This window comes from Pleurodeles waltl, chromosome 2_2 (assembly GCF_031143425.1).
Source record: "Pleurodeles waltl isolate 20211129_DDA chromosome 2_2, aPleWal1.hap1.20221129, whole genome shotgun sequence".
Taxonomy (NCBI): domain Eukaryota; kingdom Metazoa; phylum Chordata; class Amphibia; order Caudata; family Salamandridae; genus Pleurodeles; species Pleurodeles waltl.
The window spans coordinates 1,195,203,001-1,195,219,087 of NC_090439.1; positions in this window are offsets into that span (position 1 = coordinate 1,195,203,001).

Genomic DNA, 16,087 nt, shown 5'->3' on the forward strand with positions numbered 1-16,087 from the left:
CCCTTACAGGCCCTGACCGTAGAGTGGAGGAACTACAGGGACAGCCTTTCTATGGGTATAATCTCAGATATGATATAGGAATGTATTATTGGGACAGATTATGAACATTTTCAGGAGATCCTGGATCACGTTCGACAACCAACCCTGACCCAGGACTGGTGGAAGGGTGCCCCCTTTTCGGACAGCGACATAGAGCCCCCCCCTACCCGTAGGAAACTGTCACGTAGAGAGAAACGTGTTGAAAAAGCAACCCACCGAGAGAACGAGGCACATAGCACACCCTCAGGTCTGATTGCTGAGACACATGAAGTACCTGTCGGGTTTCCCCAAAGACAAAGAGAAGATCCTTCTCTCGCTCAAGCTTGGAAGTCGGCCAAAGCAGAAGAAACCGAAAAGGTGGGTCCCTACTTCTTAATTAGAAAAAACCTCTTATATCGCATAACCACTACTCGCTCCAGGGACCGTAAGCAACAGTTGTTAGTCCCCGAGCACTATAGAGAACATGTTTTAACCCTAGCCCACTGTCAACCCGGAGGAGGTCATTTCGGAAGGGAAAAAACAGAAGAGTATCTCCTCCGGCGGTTTTATTGGCCGGGGGTTTTTGCCCACATCCGAAAATTTTGCTCCCAATGTTCCAGGTGCCAACTTACCGAACCCGGTAGACCTAGAAAAGCACCTCTCATGCCATTACCCATAATAGACGTTCCGTTTAGAAGGATGGGAATGGACTTGATAGGTCCCATAGTTCCTTCCACGAAAGGGCACACATATATCCTAGTCATGGTAGATTATGCCACCCGATACCCAGAGGCCATTCCATTAAAAAGTATGACAACCAAAACAGTAGCCCAAGCAATGATTAATGTATTTTCTCGAGTAGGATTTCCACATGAAATACTCACTGATCAGGGAACTCCTTTCATGTCTACCCTCATGAAGCAGGTGTGCAAAACGTTAGGCATTTCCCAAATTCGCACCTCGGTGTACCATCCACAGACCGATGGCCTGGTAGAACGGTACAACCGTACCATAAAAACCCTGCTAAGAAAAGTAGTAGAGGAGTCAGGCAAAAACTGGGATAAAAAATTGCCCTTGGTATTGTATGCTATACGTACCCATGAACAGGCATCTACCGGACACAGTCCTTTTGAACTCGTGTTCGGAAGACAGCCCGTTCCCTGCTAGACATGGCCATAGAAGCTTGGGAAGAGGAGGCGGAGGAAGGGGGGAAACCCTTGTTAGAATATGCCCACGACTTACGATCTCAGTTACAAGGGTTATGGGATACAGTCCGAGTAAATATGGAACATGCCCAACAGAACCAAAAACAATATTACGATCGAGGGAGTAAATTAAGAGTTCTACTGCCAGGAGATCAGGTACTTATAATGCGCCCCACGTCTGAACGCAAATTGGTAGCAAAATGGCAGGGTCCACATAAAGTACTACGAGCCGTTTCCCCGGTCACTTACCTAATTGAAATCTCGACCACGCCGCAGAAAACCCAGATTTATCACATAAATCTATTAAAAAAATGGGAAGAGCCCGAGGGCTCTAACTCGACCGAAGCCGTGGGCCGGTTCCTATGTCCCAATGGGAGGGTTCAAATTGAATTTTGCCCGACCGAGACCACTATTGGGGAGAATCTACCCACAGTGAACTCCTCGTTAACAAAATTAGAGAGGGAACAGGTATTCAGTCTACTGGAACATTTCAGATCGTTTTTTTCCATAGTGCCAGGCAAAACCTCTTTGATCGCCCATAAAATACGGACTGCACCAGGTACAATTGTCCGGTTACGACCATATCGTATACCAGAGGCCAGGAAACAGATTATGGAGGACGAGGTCCAAAAGATGCTAGAGTTAGGAGTAATAGAGCCTTCTACTAGTCCCTGGTGCTCCCCAGTTGTCCTGGTACCAAAACCTGATGGTACTATTAGGTTCTGCATCGATTTCAGGAAACTCAACGAACATTCCATGTTCGATACTTATCCGATTCCCAGGGTGGATGATGTATTAGAAAAACTAGGAAAAGCAAAATACATGTCCACCCTAGATTTAACTAAAGGATATTGGCAGATTCCACTAGCCGCAGAAGATAAAGAGAAAACGGCCTTTGCCACGCAGTCAGGCTTGTACCACTTCACAGTGTTGCCGTTCGGACTGCATGGAGCCCCAGCAACATTTCAACGGCTAATGGACAGCCTCCTAAACCCCTTTCGACATTTTTCAGCTGCTTACTTAGACGACGTAGTTATTTTCAGTGAAACATGGAATGATCATCTACTACATTTGCAGCAGATATTCCATACTCTGAGACAGGCAGGGTTAACTGCCAATCCAAAAAAATGCGTTATCGGTCAGCCTGACATATTGTACTTAGGATACAAAATCAGTCAAGGGAACCTCCAGCCACAATCTAAAAAGGTAGAGGCTATTCTCATTGCACCTAACCCTGCAACAAAGAAAGATTTGCGTTCCTTCCTAGGGTTGGTCGGCTACTATCGAAGATTCATTCCCAATTATTCCACCCTAGCCGCCCCCCTTACAGATCTTCTGGCTAAATCTCGTCCTAATCAATTAGCCCCTTTTTCGGATCAACAGGAGACTAGTTTTGAACAGTTAAAAGCCTTTCTGACTAGAGAGCCCATCCTACGGTGCCCCGATTTCTCGAAACCGTTCCACCTCTATACAGACGCCTCTGATGTCGGGCTAGGAGGGGTACTGACCCAGCCCGATGGGGACGGTAGGGATCACCCAATAGTGTATATTAGCAGGAAACTGTTTCCTCGGGAACGCCATTACCCCACGATTGAAAAAGAATGTTTGGCCATCAAATGGGCTGTAGACACCTTACAGTATTACCTTTTGGGTCGCCCTTTTATTCTCTATACGGATCATGCTCCCCTCACTTGGATGTCGGCTCATAAAGATACGAATTCACGGATCTTGAGGTGGTTCCTTGAACTCCAACCCTTTTCGTTTCAGGTCCGTCACATCCCTGGTCCCCAACAGGCCCCGGCTGATTATCTCTCCAGACACCCGGACTCTACCTCGGTCCTCGATCAGGACCGTTCTTGGGAAGGGGTGTGTAGCCGGGCGTCCACAGCAGCCGCGGCTTGGCATGACGCATCGGAGCAGGCCGATGCGTCATGTCCGCGTCTCCCCGTTGTCGGGGCAACGCGCTCCAACCGAGGCAGGGGGCAGGCCGTTGCCCGGGAAACCGGATGGGTTTCCCGGCGCGGCAGAATCAAAAGGGAGGACGGCACCGGAAGAGGAGGAGAGGGGAGGAGACCGGAGACGAAGGAGTGGAGAGCCGAGGAGGAGAGACAGGAGACAGCGGAGGAGGAGAGGAGAACCGAGGAGGAGAGACAGGAGACAGAGGAGCAGGAGAGGAGAGCCAAGGAGGAGACACAGGAGGCAGAGGAGCAGGAGAAGAGAGCCCAGGAGAAGGAGCAGGAGCAGGAGAGGAGAGCCAAGGAGAAGGAGCAGGAGCAGGAGAGGAGAGCCCAGGAGAAGGAGAGGAGAGCCCAGGAGAAGGAGCAGGAGCAGGAGAGGAGAGCCCAGGAGAAGGAGCAGGAGAGGAGAGCCCAGGAGAGGGAGACCAAACAAAAGACGGAAGTAGAAGAGACCACATCAGAGGAACGCTACAACGCCAGCCACGACCCAGGAAGGTCGTGGCTCACCAAGGTACGGTCCTTGTGGACCAAAACAAAGGCCACTTCAGACTAAGGGAGGGGGAAGGGAATATCGAAGTGCAAAGGGAGGGGACCGAAAGGGGCACGATAACGAGCACATACGGGCACCCCACACAATCTATCATTAGAGAGTGAGAGCACTTATCCCCCCCCCTTACCTCCTCACAGACACCCCTCCTTATCGTCCCTACCCATACCCAGACAAGACTACAGTGAAAGTGTGAAATAATCCTTTTGGTAAAACCCCATACTTACCCGGGTGTTGTTTTCCTTTTGTTTTCCGGTACCGAGAATCCACCTGAGGGGAACCGCCAGACGTCTCCCAGGAAAAGAAACATTGAAACTAAATCAACACTACAGGAACTGTACCGCAACACCGAAACCCCTAAGGAAAACCCCGCCCACTTGATTACATACTTCTAGTTTTTTGTCTTTATTCCACCTTAAACTTAGAATAAATTCCACCACAAACTAAAACGCATATCTCGTCGTCATTTGTATATTGTTCGATCTGTCACAAACACCTTCTCTCTGAGGAAGTCCTTTGTTCTGCCATCCTGGGCCAGGCCTGGCTGGACCCCAGGGGGGCAGAAACCTGTCTGAGGGGTTGGCAGCAACAGCTGCAGTGAAACCCCTGAAAAGGCAGTTTGGCAGTATCAGGGTCTGTGCTACAGACCACTGGGATCATGGGATTGTGCCAACTATGCCAGGATGGCATAGAGGGGGCAATTCCATGATCATAGACATGTTACATGGCCATATTCGGAGTTACCATTGTGAAGCTACACATAGGTAGTGACCTATGTGTAGTGCAAGCGTGTAATGGTGTCCCCGCACTCACAAAGTCCGGGGAATTTGCCCTGAACAATGTGGGGGCACCTTGGCTAGTGCCAGGGTGCCCACACACTAAGTAACTTTGCACCTAACCTTTACCAGGTAAAGGTTAGACATACAGGTGTCTTATAAGTTACTTAAGTGCAGTGGTAAATGGCTGTGAAATAACGTGGGCGTTATTTCACTCAAGCTGCAGTGGCAGGCCTGTGTAAGAATTGTCAGAGCTCCCTATGGGTGGCAAAAGAAATGCTGCAGCCCATAGGGATCTCCTGGAACCCCAATACTCTGGGTACCTCAGTACCATATACTAGGGAATTATAAGGGTGTTCCAGTATGCCAATGTGAATTGGTGAAATTGGTCACTAGCCTGTTAGTGACAATTTGGAAAGAAATGAGAGAGCATAACCACAGAGGTTCTGGATAGCAGAGCCTCAGTGAGACAGGTAGGCACCACACAGGGAACACATACATATAGGCCACAAACCTATGAGCACTGTGGTCCTGACTAGCAGGGTCCCAGTGACACATAACCAACATATTGAAAACATAGGGTTTTCACTATGAGCACCAGGCCCTGGCTAGCAGGATCCCAGTGAGACAGTGAAAACACCCTGACATACACTCACAAACAGGCTAAAAGTGGGGGTAATAAGGCTAGAAAGAGGCTACTTTCTCACACAACCTCCCCCCAAACGAAGGACAATAAGGCAAACCTTGGCCAGTTGAGACTTTATTTTCTAAGTGGTGATAAGTAGAGAATAGCTCTGCAATAGACTGGTTACTCCCTTTATCATCCACTATATGGTTACTTCCCTGTGGGGATGTAAACCACCCTGTTTGAAGTTTTTTAGCTAAGCAACAATGTGAAGATGTATTTTCAGAGTTTCTATCAGTAAGTTTTAGTTTAGAGCAGTGGGAATTGTCCACTGAACCTATTGGTAGTGATGGAAATGCCAGACAGGGATGCTGTTTCAATAAAGCCATAGCTGGGCAAAAACTTTGTCCATATGGCTGGAAGAGAGAACAGGGATGCTGTTTCTCTTGAGTTGGAGCAGGGCAGGGATGCTGTCCTATGAGCTCCACACTAGGGCAGGGATGCTGTCCTAAGTGTTGAGAGGTAGTGCAGGGTTTATGCACTAAAGTTTCTCTGGGAGGGTTGGAGGGATGCTTCATGTTAACTAAAATGGTGCTCTTTTTCTCACCAATGTTAGTTATCCCACAGAGAGGTACTTCCACCTCAGGGAGTACAGTTTTGCCAACTGATGATTCCCTTGGAACAGGTGCCACCCTAGGAGAGGTTTCTCCCACCACAGGAATGGTATCCTGAATGGTAGGGAGGTTAGGGGATACTGTGATACCCTTTGTACCTGTTGTTGGAGAGGTTTCCTGAGTTTTCAGGCCTTCTCTCCTTTGCTTTTTCATTTCAGTAGAAATGAGAGGGAACAATTCCTCTGGGATGCCCAGCATGGCTGCATGGGCATAAAACTCTACATCAGCCCAACATGAGGCCTCTAGGTCATTACCTAAGAGACATTCCACAGGTAAGCTAGGTGATACTACCACCTGCTTAGGGCCAGTAACTCCAACCCAACTAAACTGAATTATAGCTAAGGGAAGAAACTTAGTGGAGTTATGGACATCAATAATCTTATACTGTTGTCCAATGATGTGTTGTTCAGGATGCACTAGGTTTTCAGTCACGAAAGTGATACTGGCACCTGTGTCCCTGTAGGCCAAGGCCTCAACACCATTTATTGAAACTGTCTGCCTGTACTTATCCATCGTAAGGGGACAAGCAGCCAGTGTGGCAAGGCCAATGCCACTAGGTGTGATAGAAACTGTCTTGGGACTGACTACCCCAGTTTCTACTATGGACCCATAAGTGAACCCAACTGTGAGAAAGTAACCTCTTTCTAGCCTTGTTACCCCTACTTTTGGCCTGTTTGTGAGTGTATGTCAGGGTGTTTTCACTGTCTCACTGGCATCCTGCTAGCCAGGGACCAGTGCTCATAGTGAAAACCCTATGTTTTCAGTATGTTTGTTATGTGTCACTGGGACCCTGCTAGTTAGGACCCCAGTGCTCATAAGTTTGTGGCCTATATGTATGTGTTCCCTGTGTAGTGCCTAACTGTCTCACTGAGGCTCTGCTAAACAGAACCTCAGTGGTTATGCTCTCTCATTTCTTTCAAATTGTCACTAACAGGCTAGTGACCAATTTTACCAATTTACATCGGCTTACTGGAACACCCTTATAATTCCCTAGTATATGATACTGAGGTACCCAGGGTATTGGGGTTCCAGGAGATCCCTATGGGCTGCAGCATTTCTTTTGCCCCCCATAGGGAGCTCTGACAATTCTTACACAGGCCTGCCACTGCAGCCTGAGTGAAATAACGTCCACGTTATTTCACAGCCATTTTACACTGCACTTAAGTAACTTATAAGTCACCTATATGTCTAACCTTTACCTGGTAAAGGTTAGGTGCAAAGTTACTTAGTGTGAGGGCACCCTGGCACTAGCCAAGATGCCCCCACATTGTTCAGGGCCAATTCCCCGGACTTTGTGAGTGCGGGGACACCATTACACGCGTGCACTACATATAGGTCACTACCTATATGTAGCTTCACAATGGTAACTCCGAATATGGCCATGTAACATGTCTAAGATCATGGAATTGCCCCCTCTATGCCATCCTGGCATAGTTGGCACAATCCCATGATCCCAGTGGTCTGTAGCACAGACCCTGGTACTGCCAAACTGCCTTTCCTGGGGTTTCACTGCAGCTGCTGCCAACCCCTCAGACAGGTTTCTGCCCTCCTGGGGTCCAGCCAGCCTTTTCCCAGGATGGCAGAACAAAGGACTTCCTCTGAGAGAGGGTGTTACACCCTCTCCCCTTGGAAAATGGTGTGAAGGCAGAGGAGGAGTAGCCTCCCCCAGCCTCTGGAAATGCTTTCATGGGCACATTTGGTGCCCATTTCTGCATAAGCTAGTCTACACCGGTTCAGGGACCCCTTAGCCCTGCTCTGGCGCGAAACTGGACAAAGGAAAGGGGAGTGACCACTCCCCTGACCTGCACCTCCCATGGGAGGTGTCCAGAGCTCCTCCAGTGTGCTCCAGACCTCTGCCATCTTGGAAACAGAGGTGCTGCTGGCACACTGGACTGCTCTGAGTGGCCAGTGCCACCAGGTGACGTCAGAGACTCCTTCTGATAGGCTCCTTCAGGTGTTGCTAGCCTATCCTCTCTCCTAAGTAGCCAAACCCTCTTTTCTGGCTATTTAGGGTCTCTGCTTTGGGGATTTCCTTAGATAACGAATGCATGAGCTCATCAGAGTTCCTCTGCATCTCTCTCTTCACCTTCTGCCAAGGAAACCACTGCTGACCGCGCTGGAAGCCTGCAAAACTGCAACAAAGTAGCTAAGATGACTACATCAACTCTGTAACGCTGATCCTGCCGCCTTCTCGACTGTTTTCCTGGTGGTGCATGCTGTGGGGGTAGTCTGCCTCCTCTCTGCACTAGAAGCTCCGAAGAAATCTCCAATGGGTCGACGGAATCTTCCCCCTGCAACCGCAGGCACCAAAGAACTGCATCACCAGTCCCCTGGGTCTCCTCTCAGCACGACGAGCGAGGTCACTTGAATCCAGCAACTGTGTCCAAGTGGCTCCCACAGTCCAGTGACTCTTCAGTCCAAGTTTGGTGGAGGTAAGTCCTTGCCTCCCCACGCCAGACTGCATTGCTGGGAACTGCGACTTTTGCAGCTACTCCGGCCTCTTTGCACTTCCGGCGGAAATCCTATGTGCACAGCCAAGCCTGGGTCCACGGCACTCTAACCTGCATTGCACTACTTTCTAAGTTGGTCTCCGGCGACGTGGGACTCCTTTGTGCAACATCGGGTGAGCACCGTTTCACTCCTCTTCATAGTGCCTGTTCTGGCACTTCTGCGGATGCTGCCTGCTTCTGAGAGGGCTCCTTGTCTCGCTCGAAGCCCCCTCCGCCCCCAGACGCAATTGGTGACATCCTGGTCCCTCCTGGGCCACAGCAGCATCCAAAAACAATAATTGCATGACTTGCAGCTAGCAAGGCTTGTTGGCAATCTTTCGGCGGGAAAACACTTCTGCACGACTCTCCAAGGCGTGTGGGATCCATCCTCTAAAGGGGAATTCTCTAGCCCTTGTCGTTCCTGCAGAATCCTCAGCTTCTACTGTCCAGTAGTAGTTTCTTTGCATCCACAGCTGGCATTTCCTGGGCATCTGCCCATCTCCGACTTGCTTGTGACTTTTGGACTTGGTCCCCTTGTTCCACAGGTACCCTCGACTGGAAATCCATCGTTGTTGCATTGCTGGTTTGTGTCTTTCCTGCAGAATTCCTCTATCACGACTTCTATGTCCTTTGGGGAACTTTAGTGCACTTTGCACTCACTTTTCAGGGTCTTGGGGTGGGCTATTTTTCTACCCCTCACTATTTTCTAATAGTCCCAGCGACCCTCTACAAGGTCACATAGGTTTGGGGTCCATTCGTGGTTCGCATTCCACTTTTGGAGTATATGGTTTGTGTTGCCCCTATCCCTATCTGTCCCCATTGCATCCTATTTTAACTATACATTGTTTGCACTGTTTTCTAAGACTATACTGCATATTTTTGGTATTGTGTACATATATCTTGTGTATATTTGCTATCCTCATACTGAGGGTACACTCTGAGATACTTTGGCATATTGTCATAAAAATAAAGTACCTTTATTTTTAGTATATCTGTGTATTGTGTTTTCTCATGATATTGTGCAAGTGACACTAGTGGTACTGTAGGAGCTTCACTCGTCTCCTAGTTCAGCCTAAGCTGCTCTGCTAAGCTACCATTATCTATCAGCCTATGCTGCTAGACACCCTATACACTAATAAGGGATAACTGGGCCTGGTGCAAGGTGCAAGTACCCCTTGGTACTCACTACAAGCCAGTCCAGTCTCCTACACCAACTACACCCTTAACTTGACTGTTGCCAGCAGTCCCACCACTAGTACCACTACTGCTAGGGGCACTAGAGCTTGATGTATTAGTGGTGGTAGGCTCAAGGGATTTACCTGGACAAGACTTATCCCCTGGCCTATGGCCTCTGTTTGTACACACAAAGCACCAAGGCTTTTTATATTGTGCAGGTTGAGAAGAAGAGGAAGAATTTGTTTTATCCCCACCCCCTGAAGAGTGTTTAAGATTTGAAGTGGGATCTTTGGTTTTACCCTTATCCCCATGCTTATCTTCAGATTTTTCACCATCTTTCTTCTTATTATTCTCTTTGTCACCCCCTGTATGAACTTTTCTGTTCACCCTTGTTCTGACCCATTTGTCTGCCTTCTTTCCCAATTCTTGGGGAGAGGTCAGATCAGAGTCCACCAAGTACTGGTACAACAAATCAGACACACAATTATTAAGAATATGCTCTCTCAGGATTAAGTTAAACAGGCTTTCATAATCAGTAACTTTACTGCCATGTAACCACCCCTCCAAGGCCTTCACTGAATGGTCAACAAAATCAACCCAGTCTTGTGAAGACTCCTTTTTGGTCCCTCTGAACTTTATCTTGTACTGTTCAGTGGTTAAGCCATAACCATCCAGGAGTGCATTTTTAAGAACTTTGAAATCATTGGCTTCACTTTCTTTCACAGTAAGGAGCCTATCCCTACCTTTTCCACTAAATTATAGCCATAGGATAGCAGCCCACTGCCTTTGAGGGACATCCTGTACAACACAGGCCCTCTCAAGTGCAGCAAACCACTTGTTAATGTCATTCCCCTCCTTATAAGGGGGAACTATCTTGTGCAGATTCCTAGAATCATGCTCTTTTGCAGGATGACTATTGGGAATACTGCTGCTGCCACCATGGGTTTCTAAACCAAGTTTCTGTCTTTCCTTCTCTACTTCTAAAGACTGTCTATCCAAATCCAGCTGTTGCTTCTTGAGCTTCAGTCTGGTTTGCTCCACTCTCAATCTATTGAGTTCCCTTTCTAACAATCTGTCATCAGGGTGGGTGGGAGGGACATGCTTTGAAACAGAAGTATGATGAGAAAGGGCAGAAGGAGACCCATCCCTTACAGAAGGCATCCTAACAGCTTGGATAACAGAAACATCAGTTCTACTGTGGTGAGAAGGAATACTCTTGCTATGATGTGAAACAACACTATCAGTATGGTGTTAATCTACATCAGTACCAACTATGCTAGGCTGTCTAGTAATGGGCAGGCTAGGAAGTTTCTTTCCTGGCTCTTTTCTAGGGGAGTCCCTGGATCAGATTGTGAACCATTAGCAACTTTTTCAACTGGCCTTTTCCTGTTCTATAAGCATGTTAACCAACAGTTCTCTGGGGGGATTCTTCCCTACACTTAAACCTCTCTGTATGCAGAGACTCCTTGCTCCTTTCCAGCTAAGGTGATCATATGCAAGTTTGGACAGATCAACAGTTTGGCCTGTGCCAGACATTTTAGAAAGTGTTTAAGTGACAGAAAAAGAGAGAAAAAGTTTTTCAGAACTTTTAGAAAAGACAGGAAAAAAAAAACTTTTAAAACTTTTTAAGAACTTTTAGAAAGTTTAGAGGTACTTTTCAGCACTTAGAAAAGAGTGAAAAGAGGAAATGCAAAACTTTTTGGTTAGGTGTACATTCACTGAACTTGTTTTGTATATTTTTCTCTTATGAAAAGTACAATGACAAAAGTGGTAAGTAGTTGCAAAGGACTTATCCCACCGCTGCACAACCAATGTAGGAGGCTGGACTGGCTTGTAGTGAGTACCAAGGGGTACTTACACCTTGCACCAGGCCCAGGTATCCCTTATTAGTGTATAGGGTGTCTAGCAGCTTAGGCTCATAGATAATGGTAGCTTAGCAGAGCAGCTTAGGCTGAACTAGGAGACGAGTGAAGCTCCTACAGTACCACTAGTGTCACTTGCACAATATCATAAGAAAACACAATACACAGATATACTGAAAATAAAGGTACTTTATTTTTATGACAATATGCCAAAGTATCTCAGAGTGTACCCTCAGTATGAGGATAGCAAATATACACAAGATATATGTACACAATACCAAAAATATGCAGTATAGTCTTAGAAAACAGTGCAAACAATGTATAGTTACAATAGGATGCAATGGGGACACATAGGGATAAGGGCAACACAAACCATAGACTCCAAAAGTGGAATGCGAACCACGAATGGACCCCAAACCTATGTGACCTTGTAGAGGGTCGCTGGGACTATTAGAAAATATTAAGGGTTAGAAAAATAGCCCACCCCAAGACCCTGAAAAGTGAATGCAAAGTGCACTAAAGTTCCCCAAAGGACAAAGAAGTCGTGATAGGGGAATTCTGTAGGAAAGACACAAACCAGCAATGCAACAACAATGGATTTCCAGTCGAGGGTACCTGTGGAACAAGGGGACCAAGTCCAAAAGTCACAAGCAAGTCGGAGATGGGCAGATGCCCAGTAAATGCTAGCTGTGGGTGCAAAGAAGCTGCTACTGGACAGTAGAAGCTGAGGATTCTATAGGAACGACAAGGGCTAGAGACTTCCCCTTTGGAGGATGGATCCCGCACTCCGTGGAGAGTCGTGCAGAAGTGTTTTCCCGCCGAAATACCGCCAACAAGCCTTGCTAGCTGCAAATTGTGCAGTTACAGTTTTTGGATGCTGCTGTGGCCCAGGAGGGACCAGGATGTCGCCAATTGCGTCTGGGGACAGAGGGGGCATCGTGCAAGACAAGGAGCCCTCTCAGAAGCAGACAGCACCCGCAGAGGTGCCAGAATATGCACTACGAAGAAGAGTGAAACGGTGCTCACCCGAAGTCGCACAAAGGAGTCCCACGTCGCCGGAGGACAACTTAGAAAGTCGTGCAATGCAGGTTAGAGTCCCGTGGACCCAGGCTTGGCTGTGCACAAAGGATTTCCGCCGGAAGTGCACAGAGGCCGGAGTAGCTGCAAAAGTTGCGGTTCCCAGCAATGCAGTCTGGCGTGGGGAGGCAAGGACTTACCTCCACCAAACTTGGACTGAAGAGTCACTGGACTGTGGGAGTCACTGGGACAGAGTTGCTGGATTCAAGGGACCTCGCTCGTCGTGCTGAGAGGAGACCCAGGGTACCGGTAATGCAGTTCTTTGATGCCTGCGGTTGCAGGGGGGCGATTCCGTCAGCCCACGGGAGATTTCTTCGGAGCTTCTAGTGCAGAGAGGAGGCAGACTACACCCACAGCATGCACCACCAGGAAAACAGTCGAGAATGCGGCAGGATCAGCGTTACAGAGTTGCAGTAGTCGTCTATGTTACTTTGTTGCAGTTTTGCAGGCTTCCAGCGCGGTCAGCGGTCGATTCCTTGGCAGAAGGTGAAGAGAGAGATGCAGAGGAACTCGGATGAGCTCTTGCATTCGTTATCTAAGGAATTCCCCAAAGCATAGACCCAAAATAGCCAGAAAAGAGGGTTTGGCTACTTAGGAGAGAGGATAGGCTAGCAACACCTGAAGGAGCCTATCAGAAGGAGTCTCTGACGTCACCTGCTGGCCCTGGCCACTCAGAGCAGTCCAGTGTGCCAGCAGCACCTGTGTTTCCAAGATGGCAGAGGTCTGGAGCACACTGGAGGAGCTCTGGGCACCTCCCAGGGGAGGTGCAGGTCAGGGGAGTGGTCACTCCCCTTTCCTTTGTCCAGTTTCGCGCCAGAGCAGGGCTGAGGGGTCCCTGAACCGGTGTAGACTGGCTTATGCAGAAATGGGCACCATCTGTGCCCATGAAAGCATTTCCAGAGGCTGGGGGAGGCTACTCCTCCCCTGCCTTAACACCTTTTTCCAAAGGGAGAGAGTGTAACACCCTCTCTGTGAGGAAGTCCTTTGTTCTGCCATCCTGGGCCAGGCCTGGCTGGACCCCAGGAGGGCAGAAACCTGTCTGAGGGGTTGGCAGCAGCAGTTGCAGTGAAACCCCTGAAAAGGCAGTTTGGCAGTACCAGGGTCTGTGCTACAGACCACTGGGATCATGGGATTGTACCAACTATGCCAGGATGGCATAGAGGGGGCAATTCCATGATCATAGACACGTTACATGGCCATATTCGGAGTTACCATTGTGAAGCTACATATAGGTAGTGACCTATATGTAGTGCACACGTGTAATGGTGTCCCCGCACTCACAAAGTCCGGGGAATTTGCCCTGAACGATGTGGGGGCACCTTGGCTAGTGCCAGGGTGCCCTCACATTAAGTAACTTTGCACCTAACCTTTACCAGGTAAAGGTTAGACATATAGGTGACTTATAAGTTACTTAAGTGCAGTGTAAAATGGCTGTGAAATAACGTGGACGTTATTTCACTCAGGCTGCAGTGGCAGGCCTTTGTAAGAATTGTCAGAGCTCCCTATGTGTGGCAAAAGAAATGCTGCAGCCCATAGGGATCTCCTGGAACCCCAATACCCTGGGTACCTCAGTACCATATACTAGGGAATTATAAGGGTGTCCCAGTATGCCAATGTGAATTGGTGAAATTGGTCACTAGCCTGTTAGTGACAATTTGGAAAGAAATGAGAGAGCATAACCACTGAGGTTCTGGATAGCAGAGCCTCAGTGAGACAGTTAGGCACCACACAGGGAACACATACACATAGGCCACAAACTTATGACCACTGGGGTCCTGACTAGCAGGGTCCCAGTGACACATAACAAACATACTGAAAACATAGGGTTTTCACTATGAGCACCGGGCCCTGGCTAGCAGGATCCCAGTGAGACAGTGAAAACACCCTGACATACACTCACAAACAGGCTAAAAGTGGGGGTAACAAGGCTAGAAAGAGGCTACTTTCTCACACCAAGGCTTGTTGGTGGACTCCGACAATGCAAACAAGACTGCAATCCTCCATCCGGCGAGGGACAGCACTTGCACCCTCTAGGAATCCGACTTTGTCTTCTTGGGTGCAATCCTGACTGTTCTTCCTCACCAGTGGTTCTTCTTTTGCACCTTCATTCGGGTTAGCTGCGGCTCCTGTTCTTCCTGGACTCTTCTGTGCTTCATGGACTTGGTACCCTTCTTCCACAAGTCTACAGGTCCAGGAATCCAAGGTTGGTGTCTTGCAGTCTCTTCTGGTTCTTGCATAATATTCTTTTTCATTTCTCTGTGTGTTCTGGGAAAGTTACTGCAATTTACTTCTGCTTTCCTGGTCACTGGGGTGGGTTCTAGTACTTACCTTTGGGGTTTTCTAGTACTCTCAGCTCCACTCTACAAACTACACTTGCCTACGTGGGGGACCGACTCTCGCATTCCACTTTTTTAGTATATGGTTTGTGCAACCCCTAGCGCTAAAACTCGCCTGCATTCAACTTCCCTTTGTGGGACATCCAATGCATCATGCAGGAACCTGCTGACATCTTCCTTGGGAGCATTTCTGCAGTCTTCGTCCAACCGGGGACTCTTCTTTTCACCCTCTTCTGGGTTGGGAGAGGCTCCTGTCCTTCCTGGAACATCTTTCAACTTCTGGACTCTGTCTCCTTCCTTTTCAGGTCTTTAGGTCCAGGAATCCACCATTTGTTGTTTGCAGTCTTGCTTGGTTCTTGCAATAACTCTAGTCACGACTTGTAGTGTGTCCTAAGGAAACTTGCAGTACTTTACTCCTACTTTCCTGGGCTCTGGGGTGGGGTATTTTCCTCACCTTTGTGGTTTTCTTACTCTCCCAGCGATTCTCTGCACACTACACTTGTCTAGGGGGGTATTCGTCGTTCGCATTCCACTTTCTTAGTATATGATTTGTGTTGCCCCTAGACATATTTTCTTCCATTGCATTCTTTAGCATTTCCTATTGTTTGCACTATCCTATGCCTAATTACCTATCTTATGTTGGTGTCTAGTGTATATATGGTGTATAATACTTACCTCCAGAAGGAGTATTGCCTCTAAGATATTTTTGGCCTTGTGTCACCCACATAAAGTACCATTATTTTTGGTAACACTGAGTATTGTCTTTACTTGTGTATAAGTACTGTGGAACTATGGGCCAGATGTAGAAAGCGTTTTGCATGGCGCAAACATGTCAAGTGGGTGCTAACTCATTCGCAATAGGGAAGAGGTCCCCATGGGACCCCTTCCGCTTTGTGAATGTCGCCCAAAACATTTTTTCAAAACATTTTTTCAGAGATGGACCACTGCCTGCTCTGAAAAAACGAAACCAAATGGTTTCATTTTTTCTTTTGTATTGCAACTCGTTTTCCTTTAAGGAAACCGGTCTGCAATACAAAAAAACTGCTTTATTAAAAAAGCTGTCACAGACATGGAGGTTTGCTGTCTCCAGCAGGCCACCATCCCAGTGAGTATAGGGAATCGCAAGGGGGTCGCAAATTGCGACCCACCTCATTAATATTAATGAGGTGGGTCTTTGCGACACCCTTGCGATTCGCAGAAGGTGTCTGAGACACCATTCTGCATATGATTTTGTGAGTCGGAAATTGGGAGTTGCACCGACTCGCAATTTCTAATTCGCAAATACATATCTTACTACATCTGGCCCTATAAGTGGTATTGCATGAGCTTTGCATGTCTCCTAAC